We start from the raw sequence: 13295 nt of genomic DNA, 5'->3' as shown, positions 1-13295 counted from the left end.
GAAACCAAAATTATTATTATTATAAATTATATATTAATAAATATTTTTAAAACTATACTAAAATGCTTGAATTACGTTTAGAAACTTGATGGTAGATGGGGGGGGGAGTTAAGGGTGAATTCTCATATCCTCTCTTACCTTACTTATCCAAAAATGTGGTTAGCCTCCCCCCCCCCATTTAAAAATCCTGGCTACGCCACTGCGCGACGACTATCTCCGATGAAAAATAAACGGTGCGCGTGTTAATTAAACCAGGGGAATGGTCGTCGAACAATAATCGAATCGAATCCGTTTCGAGTACCCGCGCGTGCTACGGAGAACACGTACGTGGAATAATATATGATAATACTTGCGAGTGTAACAGAAGTACGCCGCTACCCCGTTTGTAGTGTGATAAATCGTTACGGTTAAACCCCGTAAATCCGTCAAAACTTGTTTCCACAAATCCCTTCAGTCGATTCTGGTTTCCACTCGTTAAAACTAGAGTTAACTAAAACCCTCGCCGATAAAACTAGTTTTAACTTATTTCCATTCGGTCAGAACTAGTTGTGTGCGTGAAATATTATATCTGTGGAAACTAGAGTTATCCGGTGAAAATCCGTAATGTTTGTATCGGCAGGTTGAAAACTAGTTTTAACCAGGGAAAAGTAGAGATAAAAGTACATAATCGTAGTAGTAATAATAATAATAATAATCTTTATTGTTAGTTTAAGAGTAGAAGAAGTAAATAACTGTATGAAAAAGGGTAAACTAGTATACTGCTTTTCATTGAATCAAAACGCCGTACCGAAAAGCAAAAGTAAATTACAATTTAACGAGAAAAATAAAAAGTGATACAGTATTAACGACAACAATTTGTATTATTTTTTTTGTCATCGTCCGAAGAGAAATGTATTGCATGAAAATAAACGCTACGTGAATTCTTAACCGCTCCCTTATAAACGAGTGTAAAACCAGTTTTTCGGTATAAGTTTAAAACGTGGATAGTTACTACAGTTGAGAATATGGTTCATAATTATTATTATGAACCATATTAGGATTTGCGTAATGCATTCGTTTTTCGGTTTCATTTAGCGGTCGATTGATTTAGAACGTTACGTATATTAGGACGCACAAGCGGCCGTTATGTACAGAGTGATCGCATATGTACGATACGAGCGGACGATGATCGAGAGAAATCCAAACGTTCGTCATTGTTATTGGTATTCGCAGTCATTGAAACGAACAATTCGAACTCGACCTCAACTTCGACGTACCGAGTTATAGTTGTTCAGTTCCTCGCATACCGATCGACGACGGTCCACCGCGGTGGTATCAATTGCAAACAATAAAAAAAACAATAAGAGCCGGTAAGACACTGCAGGTTTATTGAGTTCATTGTCGTCCATTAAAGCCGCGCGTTAATTCTCGTGCGCGTGTTTCCAACGTAACAATAATAACTGAGCGCGTCCGGCAAACGGTCCCTGGGGGGGGGGGGGGGGGAAACATTATTGATCACGGTTAACGGGTCCGAAATGTTATGATATTTGAGCGTGTCAAAAGTTATTGAACGATTGAACACGTTCGCGAAATAATTAAAAGTCTTAAAATGTCGTATTATTTCCGAATCGATTTCATTTTTCCTTCGCGTCGAGGTAGCCAATCGAAAAACGAATTCTTCCCAGCAACATAACCGGCCGAATCCAACGCTATGCGAAAAACGTCGGTTCGCCCAAAGCACATAAACAATATTATTGTTGTAAAACCGACCGACGATTGGGTCGGGAATTGAAAACCGTTTGTACGTGACGTATTACAAACGCATCGGGTCGTTTTTAACTATTGTTGTTTTTTTTTTTTTTTTTTTTCTACGCATAAATACCGGTGAAAAATGCGATAAAATCTTACATCTGCGAATCCCATCTCGTATCGGTTCGCGTTATAGAACAAATTTAAACGGCGAAACCGACAGATGTTTCGGTCGCGTCTGCTGACGACGCTGGAACGTGTTCGGAGAGGGAAGAATGAAATACCATTACCAGTCTCCATCGGCAACAGTAGTTGTCGTTAAAAAACCGGGAACCGTCGGATTATGTCGTTTCAGAAGCGCAATATTGTCACGTGCACGAGCCGCGGGCGACCGACGCAGCGAAAACGCGCGATTTTCCATCTCGTACGGTCGCAACGTTCCGATTCGTCACCGGAGTTGTCTTCGCGACGAGTCGACGTGTCGGCGCAACACCGCGAGTGCTAAACATGTCAAACATCGAACAATTGAAAAATTGAACGTTCCGTATCCATAACGTCGCGTACGATTTTCTGTTGGACGCGCTAATGTTTTCGTCACCCGATCGAACGGTTATTCTTACCCGGTTTTCCCGGAACGCGTACGTTTGCGTTTCTCGATATTCCGGATATGATGAATTATTGATTCTATTGCGATGCCGCCGGTGCGTGTGTTGTTTACCGTTTCTAGAATCACTTTGCGCGGTAAGAATATAAAGAAGCGAAAATTCCTGCGATGTTCATGCGTTCGGCGCTTACGCGGTGGACGGAAAAGAGAAAATTGAAAATTCGAAAAGGTTTTCTTTTTCAACTGTCTACGCGTGATTATTCGAGAATTCTGAGTGAAAAAAAAAATAAATAAATAAATAAAAATAATTTATACAAAACATCAAACGAACGTTATAACATAAGGAAATGATTTCTGCTCGGAATGGTTTTACAAGTACCTTTATACAATGTGGAACAATGGTAGTGTTGGAATTTAAATCGACGTGCAACGGTGCTGTGCCAATTAAAACGAAATTGAATGAGTGGTCAATAAACGATTGCGCCCGATGATGTTATAACGCAGGTCCGATCGTCGAGCGTTTTTAATTTTTACCGTCTCTTCGTACCGTATAACTGCATCAATGTAATGATATTATAAGTACAGCATTTGGTTTAAAAATTGTAATTGATGCGAACGATTTTTTTATAAGTATGCATAAAAAATCAACGGTTATGTTTGACCGATTTGAAATCAAAAAATATTATTGTATAGAGGTTTGTAACTATTTTTTTTTTTTTTTTTTTTAAGAAATTTATTACAAAGTTATTGACTGCGTAGAATATCAATTGAAACATTGTAGTCGTAAAATCAATAGTTAAAATTATATTGAAACAGTGAAACTAATTTTTTATTAATTAGTCGGCCGAACAAGGTTGATCATTCCTATTGTATTTGAAATCTAATGATTAACTACATTTCATCCAATCCAAGCATGAATGTTGCAATTATGTATTTTTCATTTAATTAAAAAAATTACCGAAATATTGTTTATGAATAGTGAAAACTTTTCATTACCAGACCGAGACATGTTCGTGTATTATCGTCGGACGAAGGTCGACGATTTATTCATATAATTATTTAACGACAAATTGTTTCTAAATTAATCATTGTCTTACCGTTAAAGATTCTTTGTTTAATTGTCGAGCTCACGAAGTCACCGACATAAATATTATATTCGTTGAGGTGAATGCAATGCACGCAATCACTCATAACTTCGATAAAATTAAATACCAACAAGTGTTTTACAACGGTACAAAAATCATTTTTTTTAAATCAAACCAACATTTTAATAGAGTTTAAAAATGTAATTTTATGAATATTTTTCATAAGCGCCAATATTTATAAGAAGGTATCTGGTAAAAAAAAAAAAAAAATTATAGAATATCAGTACAACTAACCGTTCGGTTTATATTGCTATTATATCGAATCGTTCACCTCGGAAAGGTTCCAACCACGTGTTCCCAGAATAAATATTTCATCAGTCTGAAAATAACTAACGGTTCGTTAAACATTGGTGTAATTCAGCGGTGCAAAATTTTATACAGTTTTCCTTGCGTCACTAGCCGCTGATATCAAATCATAAATCAAATCGACTACCGAATGTAGTACATTATAAGTGCGCTTCAAGTACAATTTCTAACCATTAACCATGTGCTGGAACCCTTTCTCAATTTATCTTTCTCCCTGTCTCTAGTTTGCAGATCTCGAATTAGAGCAATAATAATCGTCTGCGTACAGCGGTCTCAAAGCCATATACATTTACATACATATATAAATCAAATAATATGTCTGATGTTTTATTTTGAAGATTACACGAGGGGTGAGTGATTTTTAAATTTGAATTTTTTGTTCGCAGTTGTTCAACGTGTCCGAAGTAGTGCTATGAAAGTTTTCTATTTTATTTCATTGTCAAACCACATTCGACCCGATATAAACGCGTTATTCGGCGAATAACCGGACTTCCTAGCGTCGTCGTCGCCGTCGTCGTTGAACAGTTTATCCGCTCGGTTGCGTTTTCTTTCAAGTTTTCCCGGAGTGTTTGATGTTTCCACGCTCTCGAACTACGGTACAGCGGGGGCGCTTGTCCTTTTGCCCGGTTAAGAGGTTGCGGACAAAACGGATTCCGATCTCTTCGTCGCCCCCGTTTGTGTTCGTTGTACTTTCTGCAAATAAATAACGCAATTGTACGAGCTAAACTGCAGCCAGCGTGGAAAGAAATCCGAATAATCAGGTACTGCACAGAGTCGTGCGATCACCTGCAAGCCTTCAACTCATCAACGACTAACCGTAAGCGCGACTCGCGTTCGTAATCGTGTGTACCGTGGGCCGATGGTGATGCGACGGCAGTACACGTTAAGGCTATCGAGTAAGTTTTGAAGCATTTACACAACCTTAATATATTAAAAGTAAGACTCGAAGTATCGTCCCGCTGGATTTAATTGAGTGTAGAAATGAAGTCGAAGTTATCAATCGGTACACACAAACAAATGCAGTTAGTAGATGCATCAGGCAGTGGCGTGCTCGGATTTTTCCTATAATGGTGTGGAGAGGATCAACTCTGTTTTATTTAGGTATGAATCTCGAATACAAATTCACATAATGCACTTACTTATGGCCCATTGGTATATGAAGTATATTATACTTAAGACAGTATACTATAGAGGTAAACATATACAAAATAAACATTTTATAAAATATACATATCGAAAAATAAAACGTTCATTTTGAAATATTTAGATTTGCTAAAACCATAAAATTAAAGAGTACTAGTTCAAACATTCTTGGTTTTCTTGAACATTTCGAATATAAATATTTGAATACTATCAGAATCTGTAAGAGAGATTTGTGTTTGTGTAATTCATTTCACCCTTTAGTTTATGTTAATTGCTTTAGCATTTCTTAAATAAATTTGACGACAATTAAAACATTACACAGGAAAATCCATATTTTATATTTACTTATCTACAACGGACTGCCGTATCAATACGCTATTTTTTCCCCCTAGTGAACCGAAACGATCGAGTAACTACCAACTCAGCGTAAAAAATGAACAGTTCATTTGGTGCGATATGCCTACTCGTTGTTGTTGGTTTTAGACATTTTTTTTTTATCGCATAAAACCATGTACTTCCAAATCGGTTGGCACGTATCACGTTTGGTGATAAATCAATTCTCTCGGTCGTCGTTAATTTAATCTCTTAGTAAATTATCATGTTTACGCATGCACTACTCGTAAATTAGCCAAACCTTTTTTTTTTTTTCCGCATATTATCACGCATTACCATTTCGAACAGAATCGTTAAAGTAAAAACTGCACGGTTTTCAGTAGAGGTGAGTCCCAACGCGCAGTAAATTTTAAAATTAAGCATCTGCGGCTTATCGTTTTCCTGTAAATTGTCCTCCATTAATGTATTAATGTTTGACGGTCTGACGTATTTTTTTTTTTTTTCTTACAGCCGACTCTTCTTTTTTTATCTTAAATCTATTTTCATCAGGCGATCGATGTTCCATCTAATACGATATTCTCGCGCAAAAATAAATCGAATGCCCGCATGAAATAAATAACGGTTCTCGTCACTTCGTACACGTTTTCATGAGCGTATGAGATTAAAAATATAACATCGATCGCCTTTTTACAGCAAATAATTGTAATGCATCTGTACAAATGCAATAACGTTCGGCTCGGCGAGTCCCTCTGCTTCGACATGTAGTATAGAGCAACAAGCCATACGTATGCGTGTTGAACACATGTATACGTGTAAACTACTGTACTAACATGTATAATGATAGCATTATGGAAAAAAGGTTACGAAGTATTTTAAACACAATTCCGTCTGTTCGCGTAATAATCAAAATCCGTACTGGTTCTCATCCGGTGCTAAAAGTTCTAAATTATAATTTATAATATTCGAATTCAAAGTTCTATTCGTATGGTATTGATATTAGTGATGGGAAAATTACGGGTTCGCCAAAATTTGAAACACAGATTCTGGTTTCTAAAATCTGGATTTCGAATTTCGAAACATAATACATATTTTTCGTAGTTAAATGAATACGTTCACTATGTTTTAAGTGAGTTTATTCGATTCAATAACTAGTCGGAACTAAACTTAATTTATTTTAAATTATCTACTACAGTCAATGAAGTGTCGGAACCGTTGTATTGCACGGGTTCAACGGCTTAAACTCGACCAAATACAAAAATATAAAAAATTCCGTGTTAAAAACCCAAATATCCAGTTCCTGGTTTAAAACTCAATGGGCTGAAGTATAAAATACGAGTTTTTCGGAATTTCGAATAATCCATATTTATTTCGTATCACTAACTAATACAATGGGGTTTTATTATTCGTAAACGCGTTCTCGAGCATCCAAGCGATTTTTAACACCACGAAGAAAAAGCGACCGCGACATAACTGCTCGATTTCGACATCTGTGTGCGGGATTCGTGTGCGCCGCGTATCCGTTTTAAATGTTTTCGTACACCCCGTCAACGCCGCGACGACGGGATTCCGTTTTGCGTTTTCCGATTTCAATTTTAACTTTGTCAAACGTCAATGGATTTAATTCAAACCCAAAATTTTACCACCGTTTGATGGTCATCCGATTTCCATAAACTGTAAACGGCTCCCAGCGAACTGACGCGTTTACTCTCGCAGTCGGCTCCCTTATCACCGCATCACGACGGCTGAACACTGGACGGCGGACACGACCGGACGAGAACGAAATAATTGTGCCGCTAAAAGTTTCTCTCTTTACCGCGAATTCCCTTAGCACCGGGGCGAACTCTCGGGAAAAATTGATCCTGCCCCCCCCCTCATACGATAAGCTTGCGCCGACCCCGTGAGGTCGGCCGATACCTTTCTCTGCGATGAGTTTTTCGACAAATTAATAAACTGTTGAAAAACTTTTATCGGTCGCGATACGCGTACACTAGATTACACGTGTGCGGATGACGTGGGGGTGCGTGCAGTTCAGGGTATTTTAACAGCGTGATTTCGTCCAAGACACGCGGCTAACGCGGTCGTGTTATAAATAAATCGTACAGTTGCATCCGAATTGCATGCCAAAAAAAAAAAAAAAAAGTCCGAATCGCATGCCACGCCTTAGAGGGGTATGCCGTGTACCAACCCACAAGTTTACATATTTATGTGCACAACTTGAACTATATTTCGACTTTAACACTTTATGATATGGTTGTTACAGTTGATTTGTTTCTAGATTGAAATACTTTTTATACCCGAAATATACACGACGTATATATTTATTACGTATTTATTTATTTAATTGTTTCGAATACGTATATCGCTTCTCCGGTGGAACAACGACATAAGTGCAAATTTTTGACTTTTAGACATAAGTACGACAACAGTACAATAACATTTCATTTTATCGAATGGAACAATGACATAAGTATAATACCTATTATTGACCGCTAGAGAACAGTTTCGTCATTGTTGAAAATACCGGTTTTTAATCACATGTCCAATGGAACAATTACGTTTTCTGAAGAACAATTACATTTTCACTTACGCCGTTGTTCCACCGGAGAAGCGATATTACACGTATTCAAAACAATTAAATAAATATAATTAAACAGAAAAGTTGGCTTACGTGGCCTTACTAATTTTTTCATTTATCTTACTTTTTATTAATATTTATATTTTATTTTATTATCATAAACTATTTCACTATCATTTTTATTATTTTCATTATTGAATATTGTCAAAAAAAAAAAAAAAATCTACCAAATATTATATAGTTATTTATTTGAAATGGCAATGTAAAATACATTCATTTGATTGCCCTAAGCTGCAATCGTTTTATTTAATGTTTAATATTCACAGTATCACCTTCTCCAATTCGGTAAAATGTCTGCTCGGATATAAAAATATTTCAATCTAGAAACTAATCGGTTTCTGTTCATCCGTTTTTCCAAAAAAAATATAGTTCAAGTTGTACACATCAGTGCATAATAAATTAACTTGGGGGTATACGGCGCGCGATTCGGAAAGACCCTTATACGAGGTGGCATGTGATTCGGACGTTCCAATTTATGTTTATCTATTTTTTTTGGCATGCGCGGATACACCGAATCGAACGTACCATGTTTGACACCCGTGTGCGAGGTTTAGACCGCGCGCTTTCGAAACGTGACGTGTTCTTCGGATCGATCGGATCGTAAAACACGTACGGTCCGAGTAGGTCAAGACGATCCGAGAAGAAAAAAAAAACCCTTAACGCAAAAACTATGCATTTCACCGTCGTGCAATTAGACGATTGACGCCACAGATGGAAATCGAGGGGGGATTTGAGGGGACTAAGCCACCCAGAAATGTAAAGTGCAGGTCTTAGCCCCCCTAGCCCTGAAAATTGTTAAATTATTTAAAATACAATAGTTATTATAATTGTAAAATGCATTTTTAACGACTGAATTAAAAATAAAAAAAATAAATAAATATTCTGTGATGAAAATTAAATCAAATTCGTAATATCTTACAAAGTTATTGCGATGACTTTGAACGATCGTAATCAATGTAATATAAATAGTATGTAATAATTAATCAGTAATTTCTGTTTAGAACACCTACTCCAAAAATGTTTAAGATAAGGCAGCTAATTGTGTTTTTGGTTAAATCGTTGAACTTTGTCTTGTTGAAATAAACAATCGCGTACAGAGATGTCTACAGGTGTAATAAGCAAATAACGCTCACCCCCCCCCCCCCACTAATTTCACCAAATTTCCGCTTGCGATCGACGCCGAATTCGTATTTAACGCGCCCCGTTGTCGCCCCCGCAGTACCTAACCGTGTAACGGCCGCGTGGCGTACGAGTGACGTCCGCGGTCAACCTTTGACTACGGTCCGCGCAACGGTCTCCGATCCACCGAGCACACGCAGAATTACGATTTCCCGTTTAACGCAATTAGCGACAAATTTAGCGTTGTCGTGTTATTATCGCCGAGTGCACCGAGTCAGTTTTTCCCTCCGACATTTCGAGAAAAATGCCAAGAGAGAGAGAGAGAGAGAGAGAGTAATTCTTATAAAAACTCCACGAACTTAAAGCTAAAACTCGTGATGCGAAACGGAACACGTCTGCAGCACGGCTCCGAGTCGATAAATCTACGTAACGTTTATGTTATTATGGATCACGGCCGGTTATCGTAGTCGGTGCAACGCTCGCGACAGGGCTCCGACGGTGCAGCGACCGTGTAACGGGTACAGGAACGCAGTGATTTTAAACGCGTGCAATGCAGTTTCGCGACTCGAACGAGCGCAGTGCACGCACTGCGATTGCGTTTTAAAATCCCTTTCCGTGTAACAACATCCCGCGAGAGGAACAACTCAGCGGGTCGTGTGTTGCAGTCGCGTGTAATAAACATAATACTACGGGGCGTTTGTGTTTTGTTTGAAAAAAAAAAAAAAAAAAACCCGATTTCCGTTGGTCGCATTCGACTGGGATGCATCGATCACGTGGAAGACCGATTTTTGTTGTTGTCGGAAGAAACGTTTGAAAACGTTTCGCTCGACGGATCAATGCTGCGAATAACGCATTGTTACCCCGTCTCTCTCTCTCTCACTCTCTCTCTCTCTCTCTCTCTCTCGACGTTAGAAGTTTGTACCAGCATAACGATTGCGTTTTTACACGTGTTCATTATATTTGTAAGGTTTTCGAGAGTCTCACCGGCGTTTTGAAATCGTCTTACGTCGTCGTTATGGCTTTTTTGACCGAAAGCACCGTTTCAGTCTCTCGATTACGCCTAACCGGCACTCGCGACAGTCGGACACGCGTGTTCGTCGTCGGTTAGCGTATTATCCCGCAGTACAGCGGAACAACGAACGGTGAACCGCGGCATAAAGAGCAAACCCCCGTAATCGTTGGGCGGGAAATGGACGAAAATAATTACCGGACGACGGTTCATCTGTCAACTGAATCGCACAGCCGAGCGAAACACGCGGTTACGTGACTCCGAACGATACGGCATGTTCAAAACTCCAAAACACAATGTTGCGTAGGTACCCGCAAATGGTTATATCCTGTTGACGTTACGGCGGACATTAGTTTAAGGCCCATTGGAGATGACCAAAACTTGAAACATAGCAGCGATTGCAGATATTTATGTGTGCGCGATGAAACGGGTATGCGGACCGATCGAGGTCGATGGCGCCGTAAATATGTACGTTCCGTGCAATTGTATTACAATTGCTTTTACGCTTAAACCTACGACATTACGTCATTCGCCCAGTTTGTCGCAGTATGTTTCCCGAGTATCGGTCAAAACCGTCGCGAATCGACACACCGCACGTTGATAATATTTTTCAATATTTTTTCGTCGGTGTTGGTGCGCGGACGATACGGATCCGTTGATGCAGGTCGGTCGTTTCGCGCTGCCGTTGCCGCCCTATTATTATTATCGATTTATTTTTCTTTATATATTTTTAGACATTCGATTTATCTTTTGTTTGTAAGCGATTCGCTGCTGGGAATTTCACGTGGATTACCCGAAAAGTATGGGTACATGCCGTAAGAAAAAAAAATTATAATAATAATATCCAGCACCGTCCAACGCGGTAGCGCGCGGGCGAATCTTGTTGATCCGCTATCCTTATTTTCTGTTAAAATTTCCGTCAAAACCAACGCAGATATTTGTTTCGGTTGTTTACCGGGTTATCCGTTACATAGCGACGTTAAAAATAAAATGATCGAACTGTATGTACAAGATCGCGGCACTTTGAAACGGTATTTTTTTCACTCCTTCGCGTTTGTGATGACGAAGACGTGTTTTCCGGTGAAATTCAAAACACACCACGCACTGCCCGGTGAAAAACCAAAAGTTCCCCTCGCTTTCCCGTGAATCTAGACGATAAAATTTTCAACGGTAGTGCACGATTTTCCCAAACAAGCGTTCGATAATTTCTCTTGGGCCGGTGGCATGTGTTTTCGTGATTAAAAGAAAACCGTTTTCCAGCCCGACAGCGGCCGGAATAGATATCAAAGCCACGCCCGTAGGCCGTAAAAAACACCACTTCCAATAATTTTAAACTTTCTACTGCAATTCCTTGTACCTCGAGAACACGGTAGATAAATAAAGTTACAAAAGTTAGTTTATCCCCTCTCCCCCAACCCCCCGTTGAAGCGTTATTGTTCTGATGCTTATACAACGCTATTTTCTTTTCACTCAAAACTGTTACGTTTTTCATTTTTAATTTCATTACGCCGAGTCCGCGCTCGGATGAAGTACGCTCTCCTTTTTTTTTTTTTTTTTTTTTTTTTATCGTTTTTTACGATTGTTTATTAGCGGAGGACGGAAAAAAAATAAACCCTCGGTAAAAGAACATTTATGGACAATTATTTATATTGCCGATATTTTGGTAACTCAATCGCGTATTACGATTTACGTTAACAATTTATCACGGTCCTCCGATTTGATTTGAAATGTACACTAATACATTTACACACGGGTAGAGAGAGCCGTGTTCCGCGAGACGGAAACAATAATTGGTGCGATATCGCGTCCGCAATGCGATTACATAGTTTTGATTTTAAATCGGCAGCGATCGGCAAACAATTGTCAATAACATGTACGCCGCAAAATGGTTTTGGTGAACATGTAACGTACTAAACTCGACGACGAACGTGTACGAACTGGCACCGCGTATGATTCAGATACGGCGAATCCAAAAAATTATAATATTTATTTTATCGCCTTTTATTATCGATAACAAAAAAATAAGAAATACTCTCACATTGTAAGTAGTGGAAGTGGCTAGTTTTTCACGGTTTTTCGAAATGAATTTGATCAAAACCGAAACCGATAAACGGATGAATACAGTATAGTAACGCACGTACACTGTTAGAAAATTTTCAAACTATTGACCGAGTACAAACGAATCGGTATCTCGAGTGTACAACAACAACAAAGAACACAAATCAAACGAATGGATGTGTTATAATGAGCAAAGTTTGTTTTATTTTTTTAAACAAAATCTCTTATCCGTTGTTTACTCATAGTAAAACATTAACAGACGTTCTCTCCATTGTTCGTACATAACATTTTTCGCGTTTCAATAGCGCGAGGGGAAATAAAATCGCCGAACGTTTTGAAGAACGTGACTACATCGGGATGTTGAAAAACAACGAATCATGCGAAAAATAACCCATTCATATTAATTTCGTGATAAATGCGTACAAGACTCGAGACTAAAACAACGCAACGGACGTCCTCAACGTTTTCGAGATACGCTATTCATCATAATTTACACGTTTACGTTTACGTTCGGTCGACATAACGATTTATAAACATCATTGTACTTGGATGTAGTTCGGTTTGTATTTGGTAATTTCGAACTATTCCGATTAAAATTTAATTAATTTACCCTAAACATGTACGTATTGAATAAACAATGACTTGAATTACGGAACAAATCATGCAGAACGACTGTTGATTAAAGTTTAAGGATAAAATACGAAGATAGTTCGGACGAAATATGCGGAACGAACAAGAACGTTATTAGTCCGTGTGATTTTTTTACCATACCGTTGCGTTTTCGGAATCTTATTTCAGATCAATTCAATCGTTATGAAACATGTATTATACGCGTCCGCAATGTTCCGTTGATCTAGTCCACATTCTTTATTTATTTATATTTATATATCCTCGTGCGGAAACCCGTTATTATATTACGCTGAAATATCGAGTTATTTAAATGCGACGAAAACCTTAAGTACGGACGGCGATAAAAATGCAAAATATGCAAAGTGCCTGGCAACGGGATACGAAAGGGTATTATACCTACGACTCGGGACCGCCATGAATGCGTGCGGAGACGATTGTTGGGAAAAGTGAATGTTTTACCATCCGTTTTCGAACATTTTCGGATTCACGACCGATATATTTTACTTCGCGTATCGGAAAAACACGCATCAAACCCGCATCGCGCCACCTGATCGTCTTCGCCGTGTCCGTTGACCACGCGCGAAT

The 13295-nt window shown here is 38.7% G+C and overlaps 1 long non-coding RNA gene across 1 annotated transcript in view; it reads left to right on the top strand.

The window, feature by feature from the left end:
* The first annotated feature begins 2974 nt into the window (after window positions 1–2974).
* Window positions 2975–13295, top strand: part of LOC112686170 — a 130737-nt gene continuing 120416 nt past the window's right edge. Inside the window, exons 1-2 of the long non-coding RNA XR_003148869.1 lie at window positions 2975–3027; window positions 4170–4679. This is a non-coding gene — a long non-coding RNA (uncharacterized LOC112686170). The remainder of the gene's footprint in view (window positions 3028–4169; window positions 4680–13295) is intronic.

The sequence above is a fragment of the Sipha flava genome, unplaced genomic scaffold, assembly GCF_003268045.1.
Source record: "Sipha flava isolate LNK unplaced genomic scaffold, YSA_version1 2_pilon_pilon, whole genome shotgun sequence".
In the NCBI taxonomy this organism is placed as follows: domain Eukaryota; kingdom Metazoa; phylum Arthropoda; class Insecta; order Hemiptera; family Aphididae; genus Sipha; species Sipha flava.
The sequence above is the reverse complement of the archived record's forward strand: the minus strand, read 5'-3'. Positions and strand labels throughout refer to the sequence as shown.